Source organism: Rhipicephalus microplus, unplaced genomic scaffold, assembly GCF_043290135.1.
Source record: "Rhipicephalus microplus isolate Deutch F79 unplaced genomic scaffold, USDA_Rmic scaffold_15, whole genome shotgun sequence".
In the NCBI taxonomy this organism is placed as follows: domain Eukaryota; kingdom Metazoa; phylum Arthropoda; class Arachnida; order Ixodida; family Ixodidae; genus Rhipicephalus; species Rhipicephalus microplus.
The window spans coordinates 14,530,436-14,541,734 of NW_027464588.1; the positions used below are offsets into that span (position 1 = coordinate 14,530,436).

The window sequence follows — 11,299 nt, forward strand, 5'->3', positions numbered from 1 at the left end:
TCAAAGACGGCAACTAGCTGCTGCGTTAGCTCGCCTTGACGACAGACCTTTGTCTGAACAATCAGTGCTGGAAAGAAGACATGATTTGTGTGCTCACAGAAAATCAGTGAAGGCCCTACTGAACTTTTTGCGTGGCAGCGGCCTATTGTATAGACTGTAGCCCCCCAGCTCCCCCCCCCCTTTTTTTTTCGCGCGCGTCTATTTCCCTCTTCGCTTTCTTTCCAATCTTACTTCCCCATTCCCCCTTCCCCTAGTGCAGGGTAGCAAACCGGATGCTCCATTATCTGGTTAACCTCCCTGCCTTTCCCTCATTTTATTCTCTCTCTCTTCAGGAAAAGACAGAAAGGACAGGAAAGAGCATTGACTGTCAACAGAATATAATGAATGTGCTACGAGCGCTTTTATACAAAGTATAAGAACCGTGCTCATGCGCGACGAAACGTGTTACCACTACAAAATAATCTTAACTGAGAAAAGAATACTCCCTCTCCGAAAGGATAAGTGAATGTGTAGTGATGCACTGATCATTGGTTTACCTGATAAAAAATACTTCTACAAACGTTGAATTGGCATTAAGTAAACCTATTCTCGTGACGAATGGTGCAAGATTGACTATTCCTGTTGCTGTTTAGACACACGTTTTTGAAAGCTTGCAAGGGGTGGAAAACACGTTAATATCATATCTGCTGGCTATTTTTTTAATTGGGAGACATGTATTGTGGTATAACATGCAAAGGCTTTGGTCATTGTTTTTTTGTTGGTCCTGTCTTCTTTACTTTCTGCAGGAGGGTTTCGCAAACGGGTGTGATGATTCTGTTGGTATATCCAGCACCTTTTAGTCTTTTAATCTGGTTTTTAAGCCTGACCTCACCCTTGTGTTAACATGACTTCTGAAGGTTGGCCTGAATACATGTGGTATCAATTCCTCTTTTTACTAATTTTGAATGCCCACTATCAAAAGGCAGAACAATCTTAGCCCTCCTGGGCTGATAACACCAGCCAATACCCCAACAGCATCATCACACTCATTTGCGAAACCCTCCTGCAGAAAGTAAAGTTAAAAGAAACAGGACCAAAAGAAAAACAGAATGACCAATGACCTTTGCATGTTACATGGTACTACATACATAAGGTGTCTCACAATTTTAGGAAAAGTGCCAGCAGATATGGCATTATTGTTTTCCACCCCTTGCAAGCTTTCAAAAGTGCATGTACTTACAGCAACAGAAATAGTCAATCTTGCACCATTCGTCACTAGAATAGATTTACTGAATGCCAATCTAATGTGTATGAGATACCGCTAACATGTGGAAAAGTAAACATAGGACGAACTGGGCAATGCTTCAATGATCAAGCAGGACAGCATGCTTTAAATGTTAAGAAGGGCTATAGTAGTCTCATGGCCGGACACCGTAAAGAACGTAAGTGTAGTCCTAGGTTTCATAAAACACGGTTTTTGAAAAAAAGCAAGCAGAAAAATGAGGGATTTTAGAACTCTTTATCAGGAAGGCCAAGGATCAATGCATCAGTACACCTTCACTTATCTTTTCCAAAAAAGAGTATTCTTTTCTCGGTTAAAATTATTTTGTCATGGTCACACATGTGTTGTTGCAGATGAGCCCTGTTCTTGTGCTCAGTATAAAAACGCTCGTAGCACCTTCAATAAAATTCAGTTGACAGCGCTCTTTCTTGTCCATTTTGCGATAAGATTTTTATTATAGATAGAATTTCATTTTCTTACAGTTTACTTTAATGATGAGTTTTCATTGTATCACAACATGGAGCAAATTGCATCTCAATACGGACAAAAATCACGATTTTGTGAAATTCGTGATATTTTCTCATATATTTCAGCAGCTTGAGAGGTCTAACGATATTTTTTCCTCAAAATCTACTTTCTGTTGAGTAAGTATTCACTGCTCAGATATTCATACAAAGTGCAATATTGCAATAAAAATGCAAACATAACACATTTTGGCTTTATTCTTGGAAGCAAGTGTGGCGAAAAAATTGCACTAATATTATTGAGCTTCAAATACCTTACAGAAGCACATTTACTTAACAGGTAGACCGAATTTACTTTAGAAAAAATAAGCGGTAGTTTTAAAACGAAATTTTCCACAAACAGCACACAGACGGCATGTTGCCAGGAAGTTATAAGCCAGCCACATGAACAAAGCTTTTTTCTCGCTGAAAAATTCTAGCAGTTCACTGTTTTCAACGCAGTAAGTCAGCACATTTTTTTTCAAATACATTTCAGATGGTCGCCAAAGTGGCTGAGACGTTTGGCATGGAATGGTCCAGCCATATTTAAGCAAAATACCTTACACAAATAACAATATTTGTTCATCTACCATGACCACACTGGAAAAAGTTGTTCAGGCATTGTGACACTAAAATTTTCAGTGTCGTACTGCCTGAACAACTTCTTTGATAGACGCCAAACTCACGCCGAGAAAAATCCGCTCTATCACGGTGGTTGTTAAACCCCCTCGGTCGTAGACAATGTTAAAAATAAAAAAAATCAACTCATCAGTGCTGTCACTCCTTCTTCGTCATTACTGACACGGAAGATATTTCGGTCATTCACGTGGAGGTTCAGGAACTAGGCTTGCTCTAGGCTGGGGATGAGGTATACCACGTAGGACGTCAGCGGCACCCTCTCGTCCTGTAATAAGTGTAAATATTACTTCTCATATAATGATGTTCGTGCTGTTCTGGCAGCACCATATAAAAAGAATCTGTAGTGTGTATCCTTTGAAATGGCGTGTAATTGACATTACACTGAACTCTAACCATACAAACCATACATTCCTATAATTTCGTATGATAAGGATAAGATAGCATCCAGCATACAAAAAATTCCTGAATTGAGGTGAAGTGTAAGACTACAGCTCGAAAATGGCACTTAGGAAAGCCTGAACTCATCTAAGAATCAAATTTCTTATAGGGTAGTGAGCCAGTCTGAAAAACAGTTCTTAAAGTACAACGTTAAGAACATGTAGCATTAATCAGAACGCACAAGAAACTCACCTCTCCATGTACAAACAGTGAAGGCATCTCTGCTTTCTCTTTTACATGAGAACAAATAATCTTGGGCTTGGCACTAGCGAAGAGGTCTGCAAAAAAAGTAAGATTTACTGGCTTTAATCACGCTTCTAACAATTTGAGCAATTGTGACAATTCAGCAATCAGTGCAATTCTGGCTGCCTCTATAAGGGCATCAAAAATGAACAATTTTCCGTTCTTTCTACCCTCACAAGAAGCTCCGTCCATGGCATCTGATCTAAATTTGACGCTGTGCTTCCTATTCGCCTGCTTTCTAGACGTAGGCCTGCAAACATGTATTTCGTGAGAGTTATTCGAAAACATACAGTGTGCTTCAGTGAGCCATGGCACAGCCTAGAATGGACACTTGCTTAATTTCTACATGACAGTAAATAGTAAATAGTCTACAATAAGAATTTGATAGTTGTGGTATTTCTCACTTCATTTTCAATTTTCAGTGAAAATGCTGTCATCCCTCATTAGAGTGCATAAGTTTTTGGCATGTACAGAATTAGTTGTTTGCTTCTCAGATAACACATACTTTCATCCTAGAGGTAGGATCCCTGCTTTACCTGTCTTGTCCATAAACCATGGTCCAATTTTTATTTTTGGTCATCGAATCCCAACCTGTAGTTATTTTAACACATGACTGCCTCAGCAGTAAACACAGTCTTGCATATGTTGCCTAATTAATCTAGTCATTTCTGTTTTTAAAAGGACTTCAAACATATCTGCTGAAACACTCTACATGCTGGACACGGTAAAAGCAACAAAAAGTTCTTGGTGTGTTGCTGAAGCCAACATTTGAATATGTTTGCTTTTCAAAATCTTGGCTCCAGCGCCAGCTCATGTTCCAAGGGTCCTCCCATGAACTTCTACCTTATTTAAATTCATAAGTAACGGTCATGAGACAGTCTTAAGCTGAATTTTCCGAATGTGTTAGTGTGTGTCAGTAGACACGGCACATCACTAACGAGAGATGCATTTCTAGACTTGTTCATTTGCAAGTGCGCAAAATTAAGCAATTCTGTTTATTAGTGTTATTATTATTACTGTTTATAAGCGGAGAAAATTTAAATTCGTTTGTGAGGTGATGTTTCCAAATTAATCTTTTTAGTGATTAGGCTTAGTTTTGATCACGATATAGCTCCGGAACTATCACGCCTGTCCTGATGAAACCTGAGCGGCGACAGGTCTACTACTAGGCCTTTGACCTGTATGAGTTAGAAGTTTCCCGGTAGGTTATTACCAAAGTTAAAAGCGATCGTAAGAAAAAAAAAACGTGGTCCGAGGCTTTGATTTGACGGGCGTACCTTTGCAACGAGCAGTGAGCCACCCTCCTCCTCTGAGCGAGGGCGAGGGAAGACGCGGGCGCCTCACGTTTATCAGCGTTTCTCTTTAACTTCTTTCTAACTGCATACCTTTTAATTGGCTAAAGCTATCGAAATACTTTTTCACAAGAAGAAGCGGATTGTCATGTTCTAAAGGTAGGTTTCAGCGGTGCATCAGTCAAGTTTGTGGTTACCTTTATAAAATGTTTTTAATGAAATGAGATTTCTGCAGATTACCCCCTTAATTAAGGGCCTAGACAGTACGGAGTTGGGCCTCCAGGTAGCCTTTTGGGTGCTGTTTCTAGTTCCGGTAATATCACTCCTGTCCTGATGAAACTTGAGCGACGACAGGTCTACAACTAGGGCTTTGCACTGTATGAGTTAGAAGTTTCCCGGTAGGTTATTACCAAAGTTAAAAGCAATCATAAGGGGAAAAAAACACGTGGTCCAAGACTTCGATCTGACGGGCGTACCTTTCTCCCGAGCAGTGAGCCACACTCCTCCTGAGCGAGGGCGAGGGAAGACGCGGGCGCCACACGTTTATTAGTGGTTCTCGTTAAATTCTTTCTAACCCTGTATCTTCCGGTTACCTTAAGCTATCAAAAATATTTTTACACGGAAAAAACCGCACTGTTGTGTTCTAAAAGAAGATATTAGCTATTTTTCGGTGGCGTTTGTAGCTCCTTTTGAAAAATTGTTTTAATCAAATGAGCTATTTGCTGATTACCACCTTAATTAAGGGCCTAGAGTGTACGGAATGGGGCCTCCTGGTAGCCTATGGAGTGCTGTTTATTATTATAATAAGCGGACAAAATTTAAATGCGTTTGCAAGGTGATATTACCAATTTATTCTTTTGAGTGAATAGGCTTAATTTTCATTGCTTAATAACTCTGTAACTATTAAACCTAGTCTGATCAAACTTCAGCAGCGTCAGGTCTACCCTAAGGACTTTCAACTTTATAAGTAGGAAGTTTCCCGGTAGAATATTTACGAAGCTAAAAGCGATCGTAAAAAACACGTGGTCCGACTGTTGTTGTTTTCACAGATTCACAGTTTTCCGCTCCTATAATTTAAAATTTTCGTTTGTAATAGCAGTATTTGTAGCGGTTGAACTCCTTGTATCTTCAAGAACAAATAGACACCACTTTGACGCTCCTAGAACCAAAATTGCTAAAGTTATAGGTAGATATGTGCAGAGCTCACTTAACCGTGCTGCTGACGCGGCCGCTGTGCTAAAAACCCCGCTGTATGATTACTACCTACGAAAACAGTACACTCACCGTTAACAGGCCCACGTCGTCCGCGTCCGCCGCTCCATGAATATTCCTTAATCCGAGCGTCACTTCGAACACGGTGTCATGCGTGATGCGTGACCACCATTGAAGATGCGCCTGTTCGCTAGAACTCGCACAGCGACCAAGACCCCAGACCAACGCAACGCATTTGAAAGACGGTCAGACAGAGAGAGAGCAACGTTGTGAGAGAAAAGGAGGAGGCACTGGCGGCGGCGTCGCAGCTGTCGACGCAGGTGTTCGGTGACGCAACTATTCGCTTATCTACACCGCCGTTGTGGGGGCGGGGGGGACGGCAGGCCCGGGTTAGTGGGGGGGGGAGCAAACCCGCCAAGACAGCGCCGAAAGGCAAACGCTGTGGTGCATACGGCGGGCGGCGGTTCCACGCGGAAGGCAATCGAATTGCGCTTCAAGAATGACTCTTTCTAAATGGCAACTCTCCTTCCGCACAGCGGCGCAGGTTATTTACCAGCCTTGTGTTGTTTGAGTATTTTGACGGAATGCGACTGCAGTGGGCGAAAAATAGTGAAGCAAAACTTGCGGAAAACAAAGTGCACCCTGGAATGGGCAGAAACAATAATTATTTCGACCTCGGTGGCATTAGCGGGAGAGCATCGCTACACATTTTTCAGAGGAACTTTTTTTTTCGCATTGTCCGTGTCTGGCGATTCCGCGTATGGTGCCGCAAACATCGAATGCGTAGTCGAAGCTGGAACAAATTAATCCACAGTCGCGGATGTTTAGAAGGCTTGTCACGCACCACGAAACGTGCCGAGGTTGTTATAACAGACTTTTTGCTGACCACATGATCAGCACATAATTCCATATGGTTGCCCAATGAGCTAGCTAAGCACCTGTAGCAAAGGCAGGGCACGTTCTTGTTAAACGTTGTTAATATAAACGATGCTTGTGCATAAGTGCAGTGACAAGTTTCCGTGTGAATTTGTCACAACCCACGTTTTCGAGCGTAGAAGTGCCTCAACGGAGCTAATCAGCTACCACAGCAAGTTCGCAAGCAACAATGAGGTACGACAATGTGCAGCTGTTTTCCATTACTGAATAGTCCGTGTACAATGCGTTGACCACCGCCATTCCTTAAGCCACCTCCCATATAGACTCCCAGTCTGAACAGGCGTGGGACCTTAAACACTACAAAACAATGCCCCTCTCCCGCGCGCGCGCACGCGCACGCGCTTACACGCGCACGTGCACGCGCTTACACGCGCACGCGCACGCACACGCACACGCACACGCACGCACGCACACGCGCACACACGCACGCACGCACACGCGCACACACGCACGCACGCGCACGCACGCACACGCACGCACGCACGCACGCACACGCGCGCACACGCGCGCACACACACGCGCGCGCACACACACACACGCGCGCGCACACACACGCGCGCGCACACACACGCGCGCGCACACACACGCGCGCGCACACACACACGCGCGCACACGCACGCGCGCACGCACGCGCACACGCACGCGCGCACGCACGCGCACGCGCACGCACGCACGCGCACGCGCACGCACGCACGCGCACGCACGCGCACGCACGCGCACACGCACGCACGCGCACGCACGCGCACACGCACGCACGCGCACACGCACGCACGCGCACGCACGCACGCGCACGCACGCGCACGCACGCACGCGCACGCACGCACGCGCACGCACGCACGCGCACACGCACGCGCACACGCACGCGCACACGCACGCGCACACGCACGCACGCACGCACACGCACATATACACATATACACATATACACATATACACATATACACATATACACATATACACATATACACATATACAAAATTCGAGGGCGCACGGGCTCATACACACACATACTTATTCACAGGCGCACACACATACACGTATACACACATACGGCCACACGCACACGCGACCGTAAACGCACGCCTGCATGGGCGTACACATGTGCACAGGTACGCTTAACACAAGCACGGACTCGCACATACACGCGCACGCACACATGCACGGATGTACACAAAACCGCGCTTACACACATGCACGGATGTACACAAAACCGCGCTTACACACATGCACGGATGTACACAAAACCGCGCTTACACACGAACACATGCGCAGGCTCACGCACACACACCCATACTGGGGCGAACATTATGTTCCTGTATATAATCAACAGCAAACTTGTAGCTTATAACCAACGCCGAGGAAAGCTTTCGTAATATGGATTGCAGTTAATTGCCATTATAGATGAAACGCGATTTGCTTCTGCTGCCATTCTGCTGTATTCGGAGAGCACCTTCACATATTCTAAGTCAATTAGGCCGTCATTTAACGCAAGGTCCACATATTCGTGCAGTAGCTCCGCTGCTCGGCCGCCAATTCGAAGGTCGTGGGTTTGATGCCGGCCGTGGCAGTCGAATTAAGAAGGAGGCGAGATGGTAGAAGCCTGTGCACTGTGCGATATCAGCGCTCATTATAGAACACTAAATGGTCAAAATCTCTGGAGCTTACCACTACGCCAACCTTCATAATCATATTGAGGTTTTTGAGACGTAAAAGCCCAAATATTATAATTATGTGTTCTTATTATGCTGAATATTCCATCTGATGAATCGTCACCTACACCCTTCTCAGGCACAAAAGCACCCTTAGAGCCTATTTTAGGGTGCTATCGAGTCAAGCACCCAAACAAAAGGGTGCTTTTTTTCAATCGACCATTTATGGGTGTTAAAGGGTGTTGCAAAGGGTGCTTTCTCGTAAAAGCACACTTTTTACACCCTTTTGGGTGTAAAATTTTTACTGTGTGTGAGAAGCCCCACGTCCGGCCCTACGAGATAGCCATGCGTGGAGACGCCTGTGCACCGCTCAAGCCGTCGCCTTCAAGGCCTTGAACCAGAATTTGGCCTTTTAAAGGGAGCAACGCTTCCGACAACCACCCCTACTCAAGAAATGGCAAGGAGTCCTGCACAGGTGACGGTCCAGAATATGCGCATTCCTGAACCATTTCATGGCCGGCCGAACGAACATGCGCAAGACTGGCTTGAGCAGTTCGAACGGGTAGCTAAATCGAACTACTGGAGTCTCGATGGAAAGCTCTTCCACGTATACTTTGCCCTTGAAGACGGCGCGAAGACGTGGTTTATAAACCGGGAGGCGACATTGACGACATGGGAGTTTTGTCGACGGTTTCTTGACACCTTCGGTAACGCGGACCGACGCGAAAACGCACAACGCCTTCTTGAAGGACGCACACAACAGCTGCATGAAAGCGTCGCCATGTTTGCTGAGGATATGGTGCGCTTGTGCCACCGCGCGGACCCCAACATGCCCGAGGCTCGATAGCTAAGCCATCTCATGAGGGGCGTCAAAGAGCAGCTATTTGTTGGTCTTGTGCGCAATCCGCCGACAACTGTGGACGAGTTCACCAGGGAGGCCACCGCAATAGAGCGTGCGCTACAGCAACGGTACCGACAGTCTGATCGCCCGGCCACCGGCGCAGCTGCAGTTGCCACCGCACTTACCGAAAACGACGAGTATTCTCTACGCCACCTGATTAGACAGAACGTGCGTGAAGAGATCGCGAAGAAGAACGCAAAATACACATTGCAGTCACAGGCGCCCCCGCAGCAGGAGTCGACGGTAGCCTCCGTCGGGACGACGCTCACTCTGGCGGGAGGGTAATGCCGCGTGCATAGCTGCATTTAGCGGCGAGATAGCGACGACAACGAAGAACGCGGATTTGCTCGAGAGGCGCAGCGCAGCAGAGTGAAGAAGACGATAATCTTAGCGGCCTTCTCTGAGAGCGTCTCTATAAGTCCCACTGTCCGTGTTTTTAAATAAACCCCCTGTAATTTATAACCCGCGACAATATAAACGCGTACAATCGTGTAAGAACTTCTGCTGGATCTATATATACTTCACAGTATATGCATTATGCGCGTTACAGAAAACTAAGCCTTGCTTCCCTTGCATATTGCATTTATTTAATATGAAATTAAAACTTATAAACTTTTCTTCTACCACACAACTTTTTCACCAGATGCGTTACATGTTGACGTATACGTACGCTACACACACAACACCTCAAATGTTTATTATATTTTTTCAGTTTCACTTTATTGACAATTTTTTGCAACATACAATTACATTGGTTTCAGTATAGTATACTGCTTCAAGTACATAGAGACTACAAATAAAATACACGCTAATATATTTCTATAATTCTTTCAAGTATCTACAATCCCAGTGGTTTCCAGTTTAATACTACTTCATGTACGCAATCGTTTATTAGGAATGAAATACAGGCAAATATATACTTATGATTTTTCCAAATATATACAATCACCATGATTTCACTATATACGCCTTCATGTACACAATCGTTCCCAAGAAGTGATGCACACAAAAATATATACAAATAGTGTTTTCAAATGTATACAATCACAGTGGTTTAAGCTTTGTATTCCTGGATGCATAACAATTCGTTATGAGAAATGATGTACATGCAAACATATACGGGTTTTCACACATATAACTTAAGCGAATACTTAAGAAACCAATACAATGATCAGAAACACAATAAGCTAAAAACGAACACAAAGCTGAGTCAGGACACAAAAACAAAAGAGGCAATGCATAATTATGGCTAATGACACAGCTGGGTAACTTTACGCCAAATGTCCTAGCCATTTCGGCAACCATCTCAAATGTATTCGAAAAACGTGTGCTGTATTCATAAGAGTGAACTTCTGGAATATTTAGGAGAGGAAAAAATTTGGTCACGTGGCTGCCTTCTGAACTTCCTGGAATGCCATCTAGGTGTTGTATGTGAAAACTGTTATTTTAAAAGCACCGCTCGTTCTTTCCATACGAAACTCGGTCTACGTGTTACGTAACAAGAGCTTAATTTGGGAGAGTTGGTTCATCGTGGTTGTGTGCTAGTCACAGCGCGACAACTTTAGGAAGAGACAGAAAGGACAAGAAAGAACTCCGACTGTCAACTGAATTTAATGAATGTGCTACGAGCGCTTTTATACGGAGTACAACAACCGTGTTCATGCGCGACGACACGTGTGAGCACTACAAAATAATCTTAACTGTGAAAAGAATAATCCCTCTCGTTAAGGATAAGGGAACGTGTAGTGATGCACTGATCATTGGTTTACCTGATAAAAAATACTTCTACAAACGTTAAATTGGCATTAGGTAAACCTATTCTCGTGACGAATGGGGCAAGATTGACTATTCCTATCGCTATTTAGTACACACACTTTTGAAAGCTTGCAAGGGGTGGAAAACAACACGCTAACATCTTATCGGCTGGCTATTTCTTTAATTGTGAGACACGTGATGTGGTATAACATGCAAAGGATTTGGTTATTGGTTTTTGTTGGTCCTGTCTTCTTTAACTTTACTTTCTGCAGGAGGGTTTTTCAAACGGGTGTGATGATTCTGTTGGGATACCCAGCATCTTTTAGTCTTTTAATCTGGTTTTAAGCTTGACCTCACCCTTGTGCTAACATGACTTCTGAAGGGTGGCCTGAATACACGTGGTATCAATTCCTCTTTCTACTAATTTTGAATGCCCACTATCAAAAGGCAGAACATTCTTAGCACTCCTG

The 11,299-nt window shown here is 44.4% G+C and overlaps 1 long non-coding RNA gene across 1 annotated transcript; it reads right to left on the reverse strand.

Moving 5' to 3' along the window:
- Positions 1-256: 256 nt before the first annotated feature.
- LOC142784632 (uncharacterized) lies at positions 257-5,842 on the reverse strand. Its single transcript, XR_012888704.1, has 3 exons — positions 5,661-5,842; positions 3,034-3,119; positions 257-2,668 (listed from the first exon to the last, which is right to left on the reverse strand). It is a non-coding gene; the product is annotated as an uncharacterized LOC142784632 (long non-coding RNA).
- Between the last annotated feature and the right edge of the window lie 5,457 nt (positions 5,843-11,299).